Source organism: Manis javanica, chromosome 7 (assembly GCF_040802235.1).
Source record: "Manis javanica isolate MJ-LG chromosome 7, MJ_LKY, whole genome shotgun sequence".
In the NCBI taxonomy this organism is placed as follows: Eukaryota; Metazoa; Chordata; class Mammalia; order Pholidota; family Manidae; genus Manis; species Manis javanica.
In genome coordinates, this window is record NC_133162.1 from 45629885 (window position 1) to 45653968 (window position 24084).

Below are 24084 nucleotides of genomic sequence, written 5' to 3' on the forward strand. Positions count from 1 at the left end.
TGAGAGTCTCTTCAAAAGATGGTGCTGGCAAGACTGGACAGCTACATGTAAGCAAATGAAACTGGACCACTGTCTAACCCCATACACAAAAGTAAATTTGAAATGGATCAAAGACCTGAATGTAAGTCATGAAACCATTAAACTCTTGGAAAAATACATAGGCAAAAACCTCTTAGACATAAACATGAGTGACCTCTTCTTGAACATATCTCCCCGGGCAAGGAATACAACAGCAAAAATGAACAAGTGGGACTATATTAAGCTGAAAAGCTTCTGTACAGCAAAAGACACCATCAATAGAACAAAAAGGAACCCTACAGTATGGGAGAACATATTTGTAAATGACAGATCCGATAAAGGCTTGATATCCAAAATATATAAAGAGTTCACACGCCTCAACAAACAAAAAACAAATAATCCAATTAAAAAATGGGCAGAGGAACTGAACAGACAGTTCTCCAAAAAAGAAGTACAGATGGCCAACAGACACATGAAAAGATGCTCCACATCACTAATTATCAGAGAAATGCAAATTAAAACTACAATGAGGTATCACCTCACACCAGTAAGGATGGCTACTATCCAAAAGACAAACAACAACAAATGTTGGCGAGGCTGTGGAGAAAGGAGAACCCTCCTATTCTGCTGGTGGCAATGTAAATTAGTTCAACGATTGTGGAAAGCAGTATGGAGGTTCCTCAAAATGCTCAAAACAGACAACATTTGTCCCAGGAATTCCACTCCTAGGAATCTACCCTAAGAATGCAGCAATCAAGTTTGAAAAAGACAGATGCACCCCTATGTTTATCGCAGCACTATTTACAATAGCCAAGAATTAGAAGCAACCTAAATGTCCATCGGTAGATGAATGGATAAAGAAGATGTGGTACATATACACAATGGAATATTACTCAGCCATAATAAGAGGGCAAATCCTACCATTTGCAACAACATGGATGGAGCTGGAGAGTATTATGCTCAGTGAAACAAGCCAAGCGGAGAAAGAGAAATACCAAATGATTTCACTCATCTGTGGAGTATAAGAACAAAAGAAAAACTGAAGGAACAAAACAGCAGCGGAATCACAGAACCCAAGAATGGACTAACAGGTACCAAAGGGAAAGGGACTGGGAAGGATGGGTGGGCAGGGAGGGATAAGGGGGGGGAAGAAGGGGAGTATTAAGATTAGCATGCATAATGGGGAGGGTGGGAGAAAGGGGAGGGCTGTACAGCACAGAGAGGACAAGTGGTGACTCTGCAGCATTTTGCTATGCTGATGGACGGTGACTGTAGGCGGTTTTGTAGGGGGGATCTGGTATAGGGGAGAGCCTAGTAGACATAGTGTTCTTCATGTAAGTGTAGATTAATGATAAGAAAAAAAAAAGGAAAGAAAAGGGGGATTACTCCCTGATAGGATAAAACTAACTGTAAATCAACGATTAACGCATGTTTTAAATATCCTTAATTTTGATCACTTAAAGGGTGTCAGATGATTGGCTATGGAGGTACATTTTTCTGATAATATTCCTTTCTCTTAAAAAAAAAGTAGTTCCTGTGTGGTGACCTCCAATGAGTTCTACACAATGGTATAAAGGGCATATCAAAGTGTGGGCAAAGGGTCTGTTTGCGTTTATACAGAGGATCAAAGCCTAATTTGGCTACCCAGAAAATGAACTAAGATACGATATGAAGAAGAACTTCCAACATCAGCACTCTCTGGAAGAGTCATACCAGAAGATGATCATCAAAAAACCTCCACAAAGATCCAGGCGCTGCTACAGCTGTAGATGCACTCATCCCACTGGTTCCTGGACTTGCCATGGGAATGAAGAAGGAGATATCTAAGCTGGCCTGTGCATAGAGTAAAACAACAAATTTGACTGGATCTATACTGTTGGAACTCAACCAAGAATTAGGAGAAGTGCAAGTTGTAGTGCTCCAAAATCATACAACTACAGACTATCTACTGTTAAAAGAACATATGGGATGTGAACAGTTCCCAGGAATGGGTTGTTTTTAATTTGTCTGATTTCTCTCAGACTGTTCAAGTTCAGTTGGACAATATCCATCATATCATAGATAAATTTTCACAAATGCCTAGGGTGCCTAACTGGTTTTCTTGGTTTCACTGGAGATGGCTGGTAATTATAGGTCTGCTTTGGTTATGTAACTGTATTCCTATTATGTTAATGTGTGTGCGCAATTTAATTAGTAGTTTAAAACCTATACATGCTGAAGTTACTCTACAAGAAGATATGTCAAAGAAATAATCAATCTTCCCATGTTTTCTTCCGTCTGCTACCTCTATAGCTTTTCTTCTTCCTTCCTAATTACAACCCTTAAATAGAATTTGTGCCTCATATCGAATTTACCGAGTATCATAATTCTTCCAAGTCGTAAAGATACCTCAAGACAAATGCTGGGCATAGAAGCCACAGGGCATAAATCTGCAAAGAAGTAAAAAGCTAACCTTTTCAAACAATATGGCTTCTCTCTCACTTACCAACTTTACATTTCCCTGTATGGCCCCGGAAGATGACTGGTTAGCCAGAGACGGGTAAGATTCCTCAAGGGAGGAACAACCTAAGACAGGCACAGTCGCAGGGGGGCCATCAGGTGAGAAATTGGGGAACAACAGTGGTGAAGCTTAGAACCTCACCCCCCCTGTGTTGCAAGAAAGCTTCTGCATCCATGGATGTTTTATTGCCCTTGTCTAGCTCGGATTAGCACATAGTCTACAGGCACACACCTGATCATCTACATTTGCTCTCTTACAACACTAAACTATGTTTTCTACCTTTATCTTGCATCTATCTACCACTGCAGCATTTTATTAAAAAAATAATAATAACAATAATAATAATGAGAAATGTGGGATTCACATATAAATCAAGTATAAAAATCACATGAATATTCATATTTGACCTGATTGCTTATAGTTCACAATGCGTGATCAAAACTGAAAGTTTCTGTGATGACTGGCCTTGTAGTGTTCACCATGTAAGAACTTATTCACTATGTAAGAATTTGTTCACCATGTAAGAACTTGTTCGTTATGCTTCAGAAGTTTGGAGACCGACGAGAATTAGGCTTGGGGTGGATTAATGATTGTGCATTAAGCATTGAGTCCCCTATACAGAATTTTATTGTTGTTAACAACCATTTGATCAATAAATATGAGAGATGCCCTCTCCAAAAAAAAAAAAAATCTCTTGGACATAAACATGAGCAACTTCTTCATGAACATATCTCTCTGGGCAAGGGAAACAAAATAAAAAATGAACAAGTGGAACTATATCAAACTAAAAAACTTCTGTAGAGCAAAGGATACCATCAGTAAAACAAAAAGACATCCTATGAATATATTCATAAATGACATATCTGATAAGGGGTTGATATCCAAATTACATAAAGAGCTCACGCACCTCAACAAACAAAAAGCAAACAAACAATTAAAAAATGGGCAGAGTTGCTGAACAGATAGACACTTCTCCAAAGAAGAAATTCAGATGGCCAACAGGCACATGAAAAGATGCTCCACATCACTAATCATCAGAGAAATGAAAATTAAAACCACAATGAGATATCACCTCACACCAGTTAGGATGGCCAACATCCAAAAGACAAACAACAACAAATGTTGGCGAGAATGTGTAGAAAGGGGAACCCTCCTACACTGCTGGTGGGAATGTAAATTAGTTCAATCATTGTGGAAAGCTGTATGGAGGTTCCTCAAAAAGCTCAAAATAGAAACACCATTTGACCCAGGAATTCCACTCCTAGGAATTTACACTAAGAATGCAGCAGCTCAGTTTGAAAAAGACAGATGCACTCCTATGTTTATCGCAGCACTATTTACAATAGCCAAGAAATGGAAGCAACCTAAGTGTCCATCAGTAGATGAATGGATAAAGAAGACGTGGTACATATACACAATGGAATATTATTCAGCCATAAGAAGAAAACAGATCCTACCATTTGCAACAACATGGATGGAGGTAGAGGGTATTATGCTCAGTGAAATAAGCCAGGCAGAGAAAGACAAGTATCAAATGATTTTACTTATCTGTGGAGTATAACGACAAAGAAAAAACTGAAGGAACAAAACAGCAGCAGAATCACAGAACCCAAGAATGGACTAACAGTTACCAAGGGGAAAGGGACTGGGGAGGATGGGTGGGAAGGGAGGGATAAGGGGGAAAAGGGGCATCATGATTAGCACACATAATGTAGCTGGGGGTAGGGGGTCATGGGAAAGGCAGTATATACAGAGAAGACAAGTAATGATTCTATAGCATTTTACTATGCTTATGGACAGTGACTGTAATGGGGTATGTTGGGGGGGACTTGATAATAGGGGAAGTCTAGTAACTATAATGTTGTTCAAGTAATTGTACATTAATGATATAAAAAAATATCAGATACTTCTGAAAGTCTTTGTAAGGCTAAAACTAGTTTAGAGAATTGTATCAGAGCTCAACTTGTTGGTTGAGCGATTATGGTGACCAAAAACTGGAATACAATCTAGATTAAGTAAAAGCAAAATACAAAGGACAAGTTAGCAGGACCAACGAAAAGGAAACAGAAAATTCTGGAAATGTACTAATGAATCAAAGCTCTCTGCTCCAAGGGCAGTGCCATTCTCGGTGGCCATTTCATTTGGGTATGGAAAGTGAGAAAGTCAAAAACAAACTGACATTGGTTCTATCTGTTGAGGCAGCTGTCTCCAGTTCTGGCTCGGTCAGTTTACCAACAGCCAAGATGGCAACGAAAAGGCCTAAGAAAGTGGCTAGAAATATGATGGAAGAAAGTGAATGCAGGGTTAATACGATAGATCCAAAACTGAGATTTATTTAATCTGGATAGAGGAATGAACAGAGTTCAATTTTCTAAAGTATCTGATTACTTGGTTATGACTGAGTTTTATATAAAAACTAAGAAATTAGCAATAAACCCAATTCTCAACACCCTTCTATCCCTGAGATGAATGATGTGAGTTTGAGGCATTTTATTACATACTTCACGTACATTATTTTAAAGTGCTCATACATACTTACTATGCTCCAACTTTATGTTTTGTTTGCCACTAAAAGATGTAAGTATTCATCAGAGTTAAGCACAGGCAAAGATGAGCAAATAGCCTAAGAATATTTTTCTTTCACAGTAAGGCACAAGAATAAAACAATAACACCATTTTTAGAACTTGCACATTTTCCGTGCTTCTGATGTCGGAGGCTGCTGACTCTAATACATCCACTCACAGATGTCCTCTCTGAGGAAGCATGCAATTGCATGTTAGGATTATAACCATCCAAGTTAAGGAAATGTAGGTAAAGCATTGGTAAATGTCTGGAGAACCAGCAGTTTGTCATCACTCTCCCAGGGAACAGGGGGCACATGCAGTGTGAGAAGGTTCCCACCCTCAGAGAGACCTTCACCATGCATGTTCACTAGTTGGTGGTGGTATTCAGAGTGTGGTGGCTCCTGGTATAGTGGAAAGAGCTGGGGCCAGGAGCAGGAGGCGTGGTCCCATTTCTACATAACTAGCTACGTGAGCTCTGTGTTTCATTGGAGTGAGCCTATAAAATAGGGAGGTAACAAACTGATCCTGAAGGTCCTTCTGGTGTTAAACATTCCAATTTTTGTGAAATGCACTTTCAAATGGTTCTGGAAAAGAAGCTTAGTCCCTTTAGGAAATGAGTTCTAAAGAGTTAAGAGCCTGTGCCGGTTCATTAAGATGTATTAGTATTGGTGACTCCACTAAGCCAATTATGTGCTTTTTTCAGTTACTGGCTAGTGGGGGAAGAGGAAGGATTAGTAGGTCTGGTTGCCAAGGAAACCACCCGGAAGCCCACACAGGGTGGACAATGCCCTGTGGATGAAGTGCAAGCTGGATGGTCATGAACTCCCTTCCCAACAGAGAGAAGGATACATGGAGCACAAATGCCACAAGGGCAGGATCCCTTTATCTTCCCCAAACCCCCACCACATTTTTCTCAAATGAAAATAGCCAGAGAATGAGTAGAGGATAAAGCCACTCAGGGACTTGCCCAATGTCAGCCAAAGGAGTCACAAATTTCCCCCAAAATTGGCAATCAGGACTGGCAGGAGAAGAAAACAGGTGACTTTAGGGAACTGATGCCTAAAACACTCTTGAGGATAAAATAGCCAAGTAAGGAAGACCAGGGTTAGATCAAATGAAGAAACAGCCCAGCTGAATATTGTATAATGTAGGAATCATCTAACAGCATTTTTGTCATGACTTTCTTTCTCCAGTTTCCAGACTTTCCTTTAAGTTTGGGGCTTCAGACAGAGCTGGGGATGCAGCTTCATTTGAAATCTAAGTGTGAGATTGACCATCGTATGTGCTTTAAGGGGGCTGGACAGTTCTTTGTGCCTGGAGAACCCATTTTTCAGACACTGTGCTGAGTTTAAGCAGGCGGGCACCTAGTTCCTGGGTTCCAAGGCCTGGTAGGCCCCTGTACATTGTAAGAATCAGAGCATATCCAGGACCCCTTAGAGAAGCGGGGAGGAGGCTGAAGGGAGCTGACATTTCATGCCTTCCACAACCCACATTGGGCAGGAAGTGCTGTGCCTCCTGGGACCACTCCAGAGAAGACCCTTCTTTCTAAAGACCAGCCCTGACTCCAGCCTTGCTGGCCTTTGCCTGGAGTTGTGAGAAATAATAACCCCTAACTTTCTTCTTTTCCAGGCCACCCCTTCCCCTGATTCTATCCAGGAATTAAAGTCAGGAATTAAAAACTTGAACAGGTGTTCATCTACTTCCTGTGAATCTGAAACTCTGCGCAGGGCCTCTCATCTAAAGAGCAAAGATCTATTGCAATGTGAAATGTTTCCATGAGACTAATACTTACATGTTTACATTTATTTACCTTCTGCTCTAAACAAATTTTGCTCTAATTAGGCAAAACTTACGGACATTAGTACATTGTTTGTTTACATGTTTGAAGAAAAAATATGGCTGAATGAAGCTCTTCAAGTGGTTATAGGCATATGTGGGGGTCCTCTGGAGGCCATGTGGCCATACTCAGGTGGGCCATCCTCCAGGCCCTTCTCGGCTATTCAAGAGAACTGGGAACCAGGCCAGACACCTGGATCTGCAGTATACCTGTCCCTTCATATCTGAGAGACCCAAAAAGCCAACATACAAAGTCTTGTAAGTCAATGGGGCAGTTTTAATAAGCATGGTAATAGCAGGCTACAGGAAAATAAAATTCAAAACTCAGGGAAGAGGGGAGAATGCAGGGCTGCTTTCTTGCGTCCTTTTACCTCCCAGAGGACAGCAGTTGCTAGAACAAAACTGGTTTTGCATGTGCTGGGGAAAAGGGCATATTCGGACTATGTTGTTTTATGATTTTTTCTATGATGGGGTTTCAAGCCCGTAAGGACACTGGTGAGTTAGATTTTACAGATATCATAAGGGTAAATATTAAATTACAGCAATGATTTAGATAAAGGCAATACATTTACACCAGCCCACTACTGTATTTCATTGATTTTATGTTGCTTTTTACAAATTCTTTTTTTACATTTTACTATCTGTAGAATCAGTATGCATCTTGCAATCTATGACATCATAGATTCAGTGATAGACAATATTTATGGTGTACTTATTATTGAACAAGAAACTACATTAGATGTTATGAAATATACATGGTCTTTGATCTCAAATATTTTCCAATGAAGTTGCAAGATAAACCATAATAATAAAGTTTCAAATAGATGCTGGGGACATGGTTCCCAAACTGTGCACTAAGGCACCCTGGGTCACGGCAGCAAATGTTTACACTTTCCAGGGCAATACAGTGATATTCAGTCTCTGTTAGATCCCACAACTACCGGCTCACAGTGGTTCTACCAGTGATTCATTGTAGATTGCACTGGCTTCCTTTTTTGATGATGGATCTCTGCAAAGCTGAGTTTTGGCTGTTGCTGTGATTAAAAGCAAGTTTCTGGTAAAAAAAAATCAATGTGGAACAGCAAATGACAGTGGTGGTATTCAATCTGATTCTAAGGTTTGGGAAGTTGTGCGGTGCCCACCAGGTACACACATCCTATTTGTAATTCGGTGTGGTTATTTAAGAATGAGATAAAAATATTCTTTTTTTCTTCTAATTCATGCATTTATATATTTTTTAAACATTGTTAGGACATAAATACTTATTAAGTTGTTTGGACCTAAACACTTAATAATGGAACTGATGGGCATTTCTTTTGGCCTTAGGGGCTCTGAGAAAAAAATAAGACACTAAGTTCTCTGTGAACTGAGAAAGTTTGGGAACTTCTCTGTTAGGACTCTTCACCAACAGGCTGAAACACAGAATTGTGACTTCCTCAAGGTCACTTTAAAGCAAGGAAAACAAGAAAGTTAAAGAAATTTTATTTAAAATTTTGAGTTTACTTTTAAACCTAAGTAGTACTTGCACATAGTAAAATAAAGCACATAGGTAAAGAAATGCATAAATGAAAAGCAACAGTCGCCCACTCTGATCTTCTTACCCCAATGTCACTTCCAGAGGCATTCCAGGTAACCAATGTTAATCTTAGTTCTGCTGGTTACCTTCACAACTATGTTTATACATCTACTTCTCCATTTATTTTCACTTTTAGACAGTCTCTATCAATGCCTATTTAAGAAGGACAAGAACTCACCCTTCTCTCCCCCTTTCCAATTATTGACATTATATTTTCATTTTTATTTCTTCCACTGATTACCTTGGAAACTCTAAGTAACACAATTCAATCTCTATTTCTGACTCCACCAACTTTAAGTGTTATCTTTTGAGTCACTGTGCGGTAAGATGAGGATTAGCCTGTCCTGGTCTGCTCCTCTCTGCTCACCTCTCTATTTCTACCCCTGTCTTCCATACTTTCCATGGTCCCAATTTGTAACATTTCTATTTTGCTCTGTAATCACACATGAAATTGTCCTTTTCTCTCTGGTTTATTTTGAAAGCAGAGAGCCCATCAGCAGCATTTATATGATGAAGACTTTGGAAATACTGTTCCCTGTAGGACTGAGTGGGGTGCTAGCCTCATAGTTCCTTCTCTGAGGTCCAAACCCAGGACCAGGGTCTTACTATCAAGAAATGGCTTCTCTCTGTTCTGAAAAATGGGTTGTTCAAAATCATTCCACATTTCACTTGGCTTCACATTTGGAGCATGTCTTTCCTGTATAGCTTCCCTCCAATCCCAAAGTTACTAATTACAGTAAAATTTTGTTAGGCGCAGTAGTTCTGTTCATAAAGAACCCAGAAACACTGGGTTAGTGACCAGTGAACTATGTACTGCTCCTAGGGAAACCAGGAGTAGGCTGATACGAGCCACTGGTCATGTTTTTATTGACACATCAGTTCATAACCTTGTTTTATGTGTGTTTCAGTTTAAAAACACCTTATTTAATATGTACTGTTGATTCATTAACATTGAACTCACAGAAAATAGCACTACAACTTAGCCCTGAATGAACCCTAACATGAATTTTCTCCAGCAGGCACATTGCAACCTTCTTGTGCTTAGGAACACCAGACTGTGCCTCAGGCCTAGGCTCGGGGGCCATTTTAAATAGTGCAATCCCCAATAGAAAGCACAAGAATATAAAAACCGTGGCACTAAACAGAACATGAAAAGGACACCATTTTACAGTGTGAGAGATGAAACAAGAAGGCAGAGTGTGGAGTTTTCTTGAACTTAGATGGGAAATATATGATGGATGGCTCAAATTTTTTGCTGCTCTTTGTGTGTCCTTGAATGATTGAAAAAGTGCATTAGTACTGATTTTGGGGTTACAAATAAATTTTAGTGAATAGGTGAATTTGCAAATATGGAATCCATGAATAATGAGGACCAACTGTACTTTCCTTTGTTCTTTTTGACAGAAAAGAAAGAGAAATGTGCCTTTACCATATTCTAAAAACCACCCAGCCTCTCAATCATACTGTTCTTTGCAGGGGCCACTTTCTTCCCAGAGACATTTATCCTGAAGCCCTGTGACCTCAGGCTCCAGTTTGAAATGATGGTTTTGTCCAGCAGTCATCCTGGGACTGTCTTCCTGGCTCATCCCTGATCCCACAACTTCCTCTTTCTTGGCTTTCTCCCTATTTTCTTGTTTCTGCCTCATGGAGCTATTCGGAGACAGTACAATGAAGTAAATTTTCTTTTCTTACACAAATCGAATTGTCTTTATTGAATGATCTTTGGATTATCATTCGGTGGGGTACATAGTTTTTAGCAACAAGATCATTTTGCTTCAACATTTTGAAGCCATTGATCCATCATTTTTACCATCCACTGTCATAGATAAGTTTGGCACCCCCCACCCAAGCTTTTAGATTTTCTCTTTATGTTGTAAAATCTCACAAGGATGTGTTCAGGTATGCATCCTCCCCCACCCCATTCATCCTGCTTAGCACTTGGCAATAAGCCCATCCAATCAGAAGACTCATTTGTTTTATATCTGGGAATTTTCTGTTATGTATTTGGTTATTTTCTCCCATCTCTATTTCTCCCACTTCTCCCTTTTCTTGTCTCTTACTGGGATGCCTGTAAACCAGGTGTTGGACCTCCTGGATTGCCCCTCTAAGTCTCTTGTTGGACCTCCTGGATTCCCTTCCAAGTCTCTTGTCCTTTTCCTTCTATTTTTTCACTCCCTTTAATATCCAAGTTTGGTAATCCTATTTGTGATTTCTAAGAACCCTTTTTGGTTTTTTGACTGTTCCTTTTTCATAGCATCCTGTTCTTTCATGAATGTACCATATCTTCAAATCTCTCTGAAACTAGTTAGGACATGTTTATGTTATCTTCTGTTCTGTAATTATATCCAGTCAGTTGTCCTATGTTTTTATTTTAATCTTTCTCTTTTATGTTGGCTTTCCTTAAATGTCTGGTGATCTCTGGTCATACATTCATATTTAAGAATGAAAGGTTAGGTTGATTATTATAAGCAGATAGAAAAGCTTTCCTCATTTATTGTTTGGTAGGCATGGTTCCTGTCTGGGAACTCTGGGTTCATATGCAGGGTATGTAAATTAGCAGGCTTGCCCTTAGAGTGCCCACTTAGGAACTGAGAGCCCACAATGCCAGAGTTGGGGAGCTTTAGTTTGTGGAGCTTTATCCATCCTAGAAATTCTAGACCTGCCCAGTAGTTGTTCAATTTCTTTAGAGATAAAAACCTCCTGTTTTAGTTTTTTTTTTTTTTTGGTGGGGGGGTAGAGGGAGTAAATGCCAGATTTCCAGAGACTTCCAGAAACTGGACTAGGTGTAGGGGATCGAGAGAGGCCAATTCATGCAGCTGTTCTGGAAACAGATTTTCAATGATTCCCCCTTTCTAATCCTGCCCACCTTCTGTACAGCAACCTCTTGCTTTCATTCTTAGTTGTGGTTTTCCCTGTGATGTTGTCCACATGGTCCTGTGCACTTTCAGTATTTCAGAAATTTGTTGAAATCTGCCATCTGCTGATGACCAACACCAACCCCTGCTCCTTTGTTAAGTGTTTACTTTCTTAGAAATTCTTTACCATTATTCTTGTGGGCTCTCTATAGCGAAGGAAAGCACATGTGCTCAGTCCATCATTTTGAACTGGAAACTGAAAGTGTTATTTAATTTAGCATTTTAACAAACATCATTTGGAAATTAGCCTAGAAATGAGTGTGTTGGTAAGGAGAAAAAGCTCAACTGTTTTATAATTGAGTAATAATGTCATATCGAAAAAAATTTAGATCACTTTCATCACCAGGTGAGTCATTAGAAACTAAATGGTCTTGAGATAATTGAAGAATATAAAATTTTACATTAAGTGATTATATAAGACTCATTAATATAATAGAATCAAATTCAGTTTGTCTGTATTTGTCTGATTGTAGTATATGGGATTCCTATAAACAGTATTTAAAATTATACTGTAATTCCAGAAGGGAAGAGGACAAAGAAAGGAAAAATCCTAAGCATTTGCACTTCTTGAATGAATTCCTTTTGGTGGAGAACAAATTTCACTTAATACACTGACTGCCTTCATGAAAAGACACAATAGTCTGATTTCTTTTAAACCAGTATTTTCTTTTAATTTAAGTAAGTTCTTTCTCAAGCAAAAGGAGCTGATAAAGAGTAACTGATTTTTTATGCTTCCAACAACTTCTTGAAATTTTTTTGATATGGAAGCTGGCGAGTAACATGACAAATTCTACTGAATCAGCAAGATGGTATTATAAGGCACCAGATATCTTGATTTAAATGACCATTTTTCTGCAGTCAAGCTTCTGCAAAGCAGCTTCTGAGAAGAGAGGGCAGTCAGTCACTTGAGACTGTGAGCAAAAATTACAGGCCAGCGTGTCACAGGTGAGGTTTGGTTGGGCTAATAAACCAGCCTGATAAAGGACCTGGGATTTTAAGACAGCTTATTTGAAAGTGCTCTTTTGGATCATTTTCTTCAGAAGTATACGAACCAAAATGCTTACATATACATTATTTTAAATCTAGAAACAGGCTGTCTTACAGCTTTTTAATGATAGAAATGAATTTTTAAAAAACTTTAAATACTGTTTTCTGAAATGTTCAAGAACATGAAAATGATGGTGCCATCCCCTAATGGATTTGTGTACTGTTTTAAAATTGCTGAAATTTATTCAATTTATTCATTTTTTTAGTCCCCATGATATTTCCCTCATTTGTAGTATTGTGCTTCAGAATATTTTATATTGTAAATATTTATGGAAAAATGAAGCAGACAATGCCATGTAGCATCTTTACTCTGTCAGTTCAAAACTATCCTTTGGGAGAATAAGATGAGATGAAATAGAATTAAGGAGGAATAAGGGAATTCAATATAAATGTATTAACTATATGTAGAAGTATATTTTTAAAAGGTATGTAAAAAACTCTCAGCCTAATAGAATTCTCATCCTAAATACTGTATTAAAATAATAGTAGTTTGTTAGTATTATTTGGAGCTGTAAAAACCATTTTCAGTAAGACTAGCTAAATCACTTGCTCTATTACACTTCCATTTATGAACTCCAAGGGCAAATAATTATTGCACAAGTAATACTTTTCAAACCATTTTCTTTCAAGGCCACCTTTTAGTGAATGAGAATAGTCAATAATTTTATCATCATATATGTTAAAGTACATTAACAATTTATAACATAAAGAGCTATATCAAATGCAATTTCATCAAAATGACACACAGATCAAATTAACCAAATTAACCAATGATGAATGTTAGAACCAAGCATTAACCCAATTTTTAAAAATTATACTATCGGATTACAAGTCATTCCCTTTTAAAAAAGTATTTCAGGTCATGTCCTGGAATAATCTAGGGGGAAACTTTTAACTGCCAGCAGTCTTTATAATTCAGAGGCAGAGACTGTGCCCATCTCAGCACTCTAGAGGGGATGGGGAGAAGGGAGAGAACAAAGCAGGGAGGATGGGGTGGATTTAGGCTACCTGCTGCTATTGCTGCCTTTGTTCAACCTGAGCTCAAGTTTTTGTTTCTTAAAGAGAAAAGTACAAGTTGTTGACATACACTGGGTTTTTTCATTAATAGGCTTCTGTTATTTTCTAATATAAATATGGTATTAGTTGGATAAGAAATGAAGACAAATGAATGAGTAAAAATGATTCTAGTTCTCTTTGGATCTTAGTAATGTACGCCAGAAGAAAATGTGCCCATTTGCCTTCCTGAATCTATTTATTCATGGAAAACAGTATAAAAACAAAACCCTTCACTGGGTCCGGCCTGGTTTCCATTTTGCTTTGAGAATTGACAACTGGGAGCAGTGGGCAAGTCACCCCGTTTCCTGAAAAATCTAATAGTTTAAAATTAGTATGAAGTTTATTGTTATAAACAGTGCCTTCTGTTGCTTCTCTGAGCAGGAGACTGGCTTGTCTAAGCCCAGTTGAGCTTCTTAGATGGAATGGAGGGGATGTGGGAGCTCCCTTTGGGGGTGGGAGGGAGTGTACCATCACAGCAGGAAGGCTTCCACAGACACCCAGGACTGCCGGCAGCGAGTACATAGGTGGGGCCAGCTGTGGGCTCTCAAAGCTAGAACTGCCTGTGCTGTAAGCGGAGGCAGCTGCCCCAGAACCCCCCTTCTCTGTCCCTTCCCTTGCCTGTTCCTCCCTACCCTATTTTCCTTACTGTCAGTCTTCAGGCAGTGGCCACACTGCAACGGACAAGTGGCTGGGGGCCATGGCTCCAGTGTTAAATGCTGGTGACAGGCAGTGGTGCCCCCTGGCCATGGCTGTGTGGGTTCCACATAGTCCCTGGGTCCTGGCATGGTACATAAGCCATGCCAGGTAAGGGTGGCCAGCAGCCATATGGTGCCATCCCATCTGGGAGGATTGGGCGAGACCCCTAGCATCACGGTGGTGGGATGGAAGGTACAGTGGGTCAGATGGTGTATGTGGGGGACTCCAGCCCTGCACTGACCAGCTGTGGCCGTTACGTAGCTGATTTTTACCCCCACCCCAAGTTCTCTTTGATACAGAAAACAGATGGAAGGAAGGGGACCAACCTGGCTGGAGTGGGAGGTGCCTGGGAACCTTGCCGGTTGGGTTCCTACCTTTCCTGCCTTGGGTCTCCAAGGAACTCAGGGCTCTGTGGAGCGCTGTCTGGGAACCACTGCACCAGTTCACCTCTGAGGTCCTTTCCCCACTGGAAAAATGCTGCTAATGCTCAAAATGTCACTCCTTCGGATCCCTCCTTTGGGTTTACTTACATCCATACAGACTGAACAACCAGGTAGAATTAAGTCACATCCAGGTGATCTTTTCTTTTCTTTTTTTAAAAAAACTGAAGTATAGTTGACATACAACATTACATTGGTTTTAGGAGTACAACATAGTGATTTGACAGTTATATACATTATGAAATGCTCACCGTGGCAAGTGTAGTCACCATACAAAGTTATTATGATATTATTGACTATATTCCCCATGCTGTACTTTTATCCCAGTGACTAATTTACTTTATAATTGGAAGCCTGCACTTCTTTATCCCCTTCATTCACTTCACCCACCCCTTGACTACCCTCTCCAGTGACAGCCACCAGTCTCTGCTCTGTCACCTGAGTTTATTTCTGATTCGTTGATTTTTTTCATTTGTTTTGTTTTTTAGATTCCACATATAAGTGAAATCATACAATATTTGTCTTTGTTTGCCAGGCTTATTCCACGCAGTATAATACCCTCTAGGTCCACTTCCTCTTAAGTCACTACTTCATCACCCACGATAACCACAGCAAAGGAAACTGGACCTGAAACGTCTACTTTACTTTGTTTACAGGACTGCCTCTTCTCCAGCCCAAGACAATAAGCTACACTGTTTACTAAACAACAGCTGGGGTGAAAATCCAGTTTAATAGCAAGGGGACAGCATTTGAGTTGATTGCCATTTCGTTGAAATTCAGCACTGATGAATTTGGAAGTTTAGCAATCTGGTGGGGAACCCAGTGAATTATTGTCTGTCTAAAAGTTTAGGTTGCATCTTATATAAGCTACTGTAATTTACCTTTTAGTAGTCTACCACCACCATTTAATATGAATGGCTTTATTGAACAGTGAAGAAGTAAAAGTACAAGTTACATCATTCTGTGTATATACACTGTTAGTAGTGCCAGGCTAGTTGACACAGGATCTGCATTTCCCAGGATACGTTTGATTCTATTTTATAATATCTGTGTCCTATTGTTATGGCAACATCCCAAATTCAGGCATCTAAAATGTATTATCTGGACTGCCTCTTTAATCCAGACACAATCCCCCGAATCTTTGATCAGATCATGTGTTGCCATTTTGGGTGTAACAGTATGGTCACACTATCTAATTCCTCTGACATCCCGAGTAGCTGAAGTAGAAGTCCCTGTACTGGGCTGGTGGTCCTACGTACGTTTCCACACACATTTTTGTCAAAGCATGTGAATTCTGACTTGAATTATTTACTTCATTCTAAGTCCAAATTGGCAATGCCAGTCAAATAAATCGGGCAAAGTATGATGGATGATGAAATGGATAAATGAACAGTAAGGGCTTCAGAGGAACCACCAAATTTATCTTATTTAATACTTTGTGACAAGACAGTTTAAAGTACAGCGTTATGTGGCTCAATCTGATACCCTTTATCTTTCCTTTGACATAGGTAAAACAGAGATGCAAATAAGGAGTTTTAAACACAAATTTGCATACACCAGTATTAAAATGAACATCCAAGAATCACTGGAACGCTAGCAGCTCCTTGTTCTCCACTCGATTTAAGGATGTGGGGCTGTGTAGTGAGGCTGTCTGGGCTACAGTCCTAATACCACTCACCAGCTGTGAGCACATTTTTAACTTCTCTTTTCTTTCCTGCAAGATGGGTATAATAATAATACCTACCTATAGGGCTGTTTAGGAATGAAATGAGTTAATACATATGAAGTGCCTGGAACAGTTCCTGGCAGGTAGGAAGGCAATTAATAAACATTAGCTCTTACGACTTATTTCCACAAAAGAAATAGTTTTAGAGAACTGTTTTCACAGACTGAAGGCTAACATTTCCCCTCTATTTCAAAAGCTGTAATACTATATAGTGTTATAATACCATAGTGCTTGATGTTCTGTGCAGAATATGAGGCTGAAAACTCAGCAACATTTTTCTATTTCCCCTTTTATTTTAGGAGCCAGTATTAAGGCCAGATAATGAAATTTAACCCTGGGGAAACTCTGAGAGGTACATAATCTCTGAGAACCCTCACAGCAGGGAATACTTTTGTTTTTCCACAAGGCTGGGCACTTTTGGGCCCCTCTCTAATCCCATATTGCCCAAATTCCATCTGCCTGAGAGTTCACAATCATCACAAATGTTAGGATTTGACAAAATCATGATTCAAGACTGAAAGGGACTCGAGTGATCAATCACTTTTGGTAACCCCCCCTAATTTTGGTCACAATAAAAAGTGTGGCCTGGGAGGAGGCAGTGGTCATTGAACAGCTTGCCCATGACCACGAAGTCTGTGTGAGCCCAGCCCTAGAACCAGCCCCTTTCCTCCCACTTCTGGAACCTTGGTCTAGGGCTGTTTATCTTACAGTCCATTGCATGTTTCTCTCTATGGCACCTAGCATAGTGTTAGGTACACATTCAACATTCAGTAACTCTTCCTTAAATGAGTGAATAAGTGAAACTGGCCTTAATTAAACATTGGTTTCAAAGGCATTTTTGGGCTCCTTTTGTGATTTGGGGGAGGAAATGAATTATTTTCTCAACCACTTATCTTTCCTTCCAACTTAATTCCCAATATACATCTCAGTGTAAATCCAGGAGAAAAAAAATCCCACTTTCTCAGGTTTTCACTAAATGCATTTTAAAAATACCACCTTCCATTGTTAGAACTCATATCCTCTACTGGCTCATTTTTTTCTTCTAAATCTTATTTAAGATATTCATAGGACCATAGCAGTGAAATAAATTGTGAACTGTTCATTTAGTTCACTCCTCAACCTGAGCATTGGCAGGGCAGGCAGGACTCAGCCATGCAAAGGAATGGACACAATCACACTGAGGAAAGAGGAGGAGCTGGCTGGAGCTCTGCATCTGCAGCAGGGTTCCTCCTACTTGCCCTGTCCCCTTTTACCCTTTGCCCTCCAAATTCTACTGCATTCTTTGTGAAGCCTAGCCCAATCCCTCCCTCTCAGCCTAGAATTCTATTATCCCCTTAAAAATTGTTGTAGCATTTTATTTGTGGCTTTTATTACACATTATCAATCACTCTTAAATTGTTAATTGTATTTAGTTATCTAAGCCATGTATAAATTCAAGTTGTAAAATTTCAAATATTATAATAACGGTTATGGATGGGTGTGAATAGTATAACTAAACTCCTCCTGGACAATTCCTCTAATTCTTGTCTCTTTTAGTGCTCTTGTGTACGCCTTTCCTATCCATTCATGTGTACATTTTTACTTATAGAAATGCATAGCTTTGTTTTTACATAAATGGTACCATACAGCATGTATTATGCTGCAATTTGCTTTTTTCAGTAATGATATGTCTTGGTGACCTTTTTGTCTCAGTATAAATAGACTTACTTCATACTTCATTCTATTTAACTACTGCCTAATTTTCCAGAAGACAGACGTACCAGATTTTATTTAGCCGTTCCCTACGATGGTTATTAGGTGTTTGCAATTTAGAACTACCAAAACTCCACAATGGAACGGAATTAACATAATTTGCCTATGTGTGTGCCTGCTTCTCCAAGATACATACCAAGAAATGGAATTGCTGGGTCACAGAATGTACACATTATTCATTTCAACAGTGCCAAACTGCTCTCTGTATTGGCTACGTTAATTTACACACTGGTCAGTAAAATAAGAAAGTACCTATTTCCCACGAGCTTACCAATGTTAATCACTTCTTACCTTGTTTTACTTGCTCATATATTTTACTCCTATGCTTAGGGTTGCAAGCTGTCTGAGAGCAGGGCCTATGACTTGTTTATATTTGAGTTTCTTCCCCCATCCAGAGGTGTTTAATAATGGAGCTCAATGAATGCTTCTTGAATGATCTCTAACCATAAGTTCTTTGTTCGTTTCTGCACAAAAAAGTATTTCCCAAGATCACCTCTAACTTTGAGTTTAATTCTTAAGAATGAAAAACATTCTTAAGAAGGTGGTTTGAATTTTTGCACATCCTTTCCCCTGAACAAATTACAGCTATCTTGCATTTAAAGTTGCTTGAGACAGGATTCCCTCCTGCTTTGCTGGCAGGAGGTAGTGAACACAGACATAGTTGTCTCAGACAATAGCTAGCAGGGTGTTCCACCCACTAGAAGAAAGCCAACCAAAGGTGCCTCAACTTCCCTGGGAACTACATACAAGATGGAATGGGTCAAACTCTTGGAACATTCTGGATCCAAGGGGTAAATTCTTTTACAGAGTTTTGAAATAGAGGAAACCATTAATAATGTCTAAAGCATGGCAATAAATGGATCCAGGTGAGGAGAAACTGTGACAGGATAGGAAGAGTGGAGTGGGGAACTGGGCATGTTTTTAAAGTAATTTTGGATACAGAAAAGAGGTTATAAAGGTGTGAATTATTCGAAAGAAGATAAATTTTTCTTCCAGGCAGAGCCTGTATTTGTTTATATGATAATCTTGGACTAAAGCAATTCTAAAAATCCAAGAGAATGGTTCCAGATCTTGTGGGCTGAACATTTACTTGAAGAGTTTTCTAAAGGGGTACAAGAGAACTTTCAGTTAAGTACTACAGAGTTGAGAATTACGCATAGCTTAATTTGTGTTTCAAAGAGGAACTGGCCCTAAATAAGAAACACCATAAACGAAGACGCATTTTGCTCTTAATGTTTCTTTTCCTCTCACCTAGTGAACCGTTTCAATAGCAACTGCGCAGCCCGGTGAGGGTACAATTCTATTTCTACACAAACACAAATGAAGAAAGTGAGGAAACCATTTGCCACGGTGGACTGATTGCCTCTAGGGGAATGGGCGCCTGAAGTGTGGGGGGCTTCGACCTGGGCCCTCTTTTGAATTCCCTGGGGCTGGACATAGGCTGGACAGATACCTCAGTTCATCAGCGCCGCTGGAATGCAGAAACTGCCTTTGCCATCTGGGTAGTGGGGTCGTGGTTCACACTGCACCCTTCAAACACACGGACCCGCGCTTTGGTTTCTCAGCACATTTCTTCTCACCCACGTCATCCTTTCGCCCACCCTGGGGCCATTGCCAATAACCCCATCGGTGACCTGGCCGAAGTCAGGCCCGCGGTGGCCCATTTCACGCCAGGAACATTCAGCGACGGAAGGGCACGGAGGAATCACATTTGGCCTTTTTGGCCATTGTCGTGAGAACAAAGAGGGCAGGAGCGGAGGGCGCCCCCGCGAGGAAAGGCGGGGAAAGGCACCACAGGCAATCTTCAGGAGGCGGGCGAGGCTGGAACCAGGGTGCTCCGGGAGAGCGGGCGGGGAGGCAGGGCCGGTCCCCGGCGCCGCGCCCCGCGCGCCATTCGCACCGCGCCTGGCTCTCGGCACAGCCCTTTCCTTCGTCTCAGCCACTTTACTTTTATTCTCTTTTTTTCCTTATTATTATTATTATTTTTTCCCGCGCAAAGCGGGCACCCGGGACTGCCCAAGCGAGCCGCGTAGGGGCCGCCATTTCTCGGGGGAAGCTCAGCGCGCGTCGGCACCGAGCGCCCCGGAAAGGGAACCGGAGGGGAGTGCCCGGCCCCGAGCCCTCCTCCGCGCCGGCCCGGGGCTCACGGCCGCCCGCGGCGCCCGGCCCGCCGCGCAGCAGCCCCCGGCCCTCGCCTCCGCCGCCCGCGTCCCCGGCCTGACCTTCGCCGGCGCGGCCCGCCCCCGGACCCCGGTCCCTTCCCTCCGCCCGGCGCCTCCGCACCCTTCCATTGTCAGCCCGAGCAGCCGGCGCCCAGCCCCGGCCCCGCGCAGCCCACCGCCCCCCGGGTCAAACCCCTCGGCGGCCGGGCGCCTCCCTCCTCCCTCCTCTGCGCCCCAAACTCCGCATCCCCAGGAGCCCGCCGCTCCCTCCTGGGCCAGCCTAGCCCGCGGGCGGGCGCCGGACTCGCGTCCCTTCTCCTCCCTCCCTCATCGCCAAGATGCCCTCGGCTCCTCGCCGGCCGCAGGAATTTTACCGCTTCTTTAGCACCCCCCTTTATTTCCCGAGGAAGCAAGTTGGGCAGCTGGATTTATGAAATTTTCTCCCTTTTTTTTGAGGGGAGGGTAGGTTAGTGGGGGTGCGCCCGCAGGGGTTGGGCGGCGGATAGAGGCAGGGGGTTCTCTCCGGCCCCTGCAGTGCCCCGGCGGCGCGTTTTGTTTCCAGACCCCGAAGCCCCCTGAACAATAATGCCATCGCCATGGCGGGCTCACCTGGTGCTGCGCCGCCTGCTCCGGGCGCCCGGTGCCCTCCGCGCGCCGCTCCCCGGGCACAGGTTCGGCCCGCGCGGCTCCGGTGCCGGGCAGGACTCTTTGCCTTTCTTTGGGTTCTATGTGTGCTTGTCAATGGCGGCAAGCGGCAGTTCTCCGGGCCGCGGATAGTAGCGGGGGGAGGAGGAGGAGGGAGAAGGGGTTGCTCCTTCTCCACATAACCACCTCTAGGAGGAGTCGCTCAGCCTCATCCCCCGCCAGCCCAGGCTCCGCGACGGGTCCGGGGGCTTTCGGTGGGGCTTGATGAGCTATTGTCCTTCAGGACCATTAATGATGAGACCGCGCGGCCTCCGCGTCGCTGGCGGATCTGCAGGATGCACCGAGGGCCACTGGCTACGATGAGGCTTCCCAGAGCTGGGTACAGAGGCGCTACGGTCACGATCCACAGTCTCCTGTTAGCAGGATCCACCTTTGGTGGAAGAGGACGGCGTGGGCGTTCATCGGCCAGTTCTCGGGCAAGGCTTGGAAGGTGAACCCGAAGAATGCCACCTTCGATGGTCTCGTGTTCTTAAGTGATACATTAATGGCTGTGTCCACCACTGGCACGATAACACAGGGTGGCTACAGCCACAAGAACTAAGAATGTATATATCCATGACTCTTGGCTTTTTATAAATTAAGGCCGATTTAGAATCCAAAATTGCATTATGTTTGGAGTAGCAGATGTACGTTTTGGTGGGTAAGACTGTGTTGACGTAATATTTTAATTTGATTGCCTTACAGTGTGTTAATTTGTAATATTGCAGCAGATATTAAGATTGGCACGAGGCCATTGTCTTGACCACATTTTATTAGTTTCTAGAAAATACAATTTTTTAGGGATGTGGTGGACATTATCACGTGTGATAATGGGATTCATAAATTGGCCTGTTCTACTGGAAGTCGGTGCAGTCCTTTGTAACTCAAGATGTTGGCCAGGGCTCCATGGCTATAGGGCGGGCTTGAGTCAAAGGAATTTGTTTATTTCAGTGGGAAACGCCAACTTGATATGAGCCATCCATGCTTCCTTTTATTTCTCCCTGATGAGTCAAAGGACTGTGAGGCAAAATTTTGATCTCTTCAAAAAAAGAGAAACTCGTAGGAAAACACAGTCCTTCTGCATTCCTCAAATGGATACTTTTCAAAGCCTTTCCCATTTGATAACCTTCTTTATATAACCCCTAAAAACTTGAAAATATTTAGTCAATGGGAACTTTGGGGTGACTGAGAGCCCAGTTGCCAGAGTGGGAAGAACCCAAATGCCCACTGCCTTCTGAATTTTGTACTGGTTAGCCAGGGCTGTTGGTGGAGTTAGTAGATTGTACTTCAGACCATGCGCATTTTAAACAAGTATTTTGCCGAGAAATTAGTTGACTTTCCAAAAGATCATGCATGTACCATAAAGGTATAGATAAACCTCTTTAAATTTCATAGGGCTTCTCAAACTCTCCGGGACCCAATAGTCTCAGTTATTGGGACTTCCTTCACTTTTCCTAATCCTTTTACTTTCTCTTTGTGTGACCTCCCTGTTCTCGGTCTTTGAAGGTACTTTCCAGGTCAGAAATCTAGTTGGGATCAAGTCCTCTTTTACCAAGACATATATTTAAAAGGTTTCAAATGATCCCCCGGGGCATCTCATAATGGTTTCGATTTCCCTTTCTTAAAGGAAGCACCTCTCTATCTTCTCATATAGATTTCTGGTGTCCATTCTTGATCAGAAATAACCTCCAGGCCAATATTCAAGAAAGTTCAGGAGCCTTCTGGGAGTGCTTGAAAAATACTCCTACCCTGTGACCCAATCAGCCAGGCTCACTGAGATATAGTTGAATAATTCATCAATATATATTAGATTCACATTCTCCCTGTAACTTCCCCATAAAAATGTTATGTGTGGTCATTCTTATGTGCATTTTATGTAAGTGGTTTCATCCTAGCTTTTTGTTATGGGTATCCTAAGAAAGCCAGGGGCTAAGAAATTGACTAGTCAGCCTTCTCCTATTTCCTACTGGGTGGTTTCTTCAAATAGACGGGGCAGGTGCAACTCAGAGAATCAAGAGGAATGTCAGCTTCATAATACTCTTGTTCTTAGAAGAAAATGGCTCATAGAGTTCAACTGATCAAGCTTTTTGTTATAGGAAGAAATTTGGTATTCTGGTGGGTGAAGTGACTCAGCTAAGGCCACGGGGGTCTTTAGAGGCCGAGACTCCAGTGCATTTCCAAATACCCAGCTAATGTGGTCTCCAACAACACCAAGCTTCTCAGAATGTACAGGGGACAAATAGGCAACCTCTGAAGCAGATATAGCTAAATTACATATATTTAATAGGACATTTAACACATGAACAAAACCCAGAGAATATCATGTAGCTAAAATATATTTAGATTAGTCAACATGATTATAAATTCATCAGTAATCTTGAGTTCTGCAGTCGCCTCCAGCTCAGGAAACCTCTAATAAGGTGAATAGTAAATAGTGATAATAAGTATTTGCACTTATTGAATGCTTACTATGCGCACTACTCTTTACCTTTACTCATTTAATTCTCACAAACTCTGTGGGGTGGGCACTATTTTCTCCTTTTTACTGGTGGAGAAAATGAGGCAGAGAGTGAATGAGAAACTTGCCCACAGTTAGAGTTCAGAAGCAGCAGGCTCATGCTCTTAATCCCTGCCGTAATCTGGTAGTATGGATGTATGAATTTGCTTTAGCAAAAGAATTTTGCAATTGGTCACATAATCAAAAGTCTCTGACCATTTCCAATACATATCCTTAAGGAGTCAGTGAAAAGCCTTATTACAGATGGTTTAGTTGATTACCATTGCACTGAAAATATTTTCTTAACCTTTGACCTGTATGTGTGCATAGTATTATGAATTAATGTATTGATTGTGAGTTGACTCCATTAACAAGTATGTCTAGAAAATGTTTTATTGAGATGCAGGATGAATTGCTTCTCCACCTAGAGACATGCATGTAATGTAGCATGATTTAGAGATGGAAAAAAAAAGTCTCCATGCAACTGGATTTGTATTCTTTTAAGTCTACAAAATCACCCACAAAAATCATCCACTGTAAAAATAGCTTCATCAGTTTTGCCCCCAAACTCTTTTTATTTTCTCAGCCTAATTTATGATGTGTGAATTGAGTGG

The 24084-nt window shown here is 41.5% G+C and overlaps 1 protein-coding gene across 2 annotated transcripts in view; it reads right to left on the reverse strand.

Annotated features, from left to right (window-relative positions):
- MACROH2A2 (macroH2A.2 histone) overlaps positions 1-21068 on the reverse strand; it is a 63417-nt gene extending 42349 nt beyond the window's left edge. The window contains exon 1 of one of the 2 annotated variants that reach the window (XM_073240908.1): positions 20899-21068. The gene's annotated coding sequence lies outside the window, so the exon portion shown is untranslated. The remainder of the gene's footprint in view (positions 1-20898) is intronic. The other variant, XM_073240907.1, reaches the window with a different exon arrangement.
- Positions 21069-24084: the final 3016 nt, after the last annotated feature.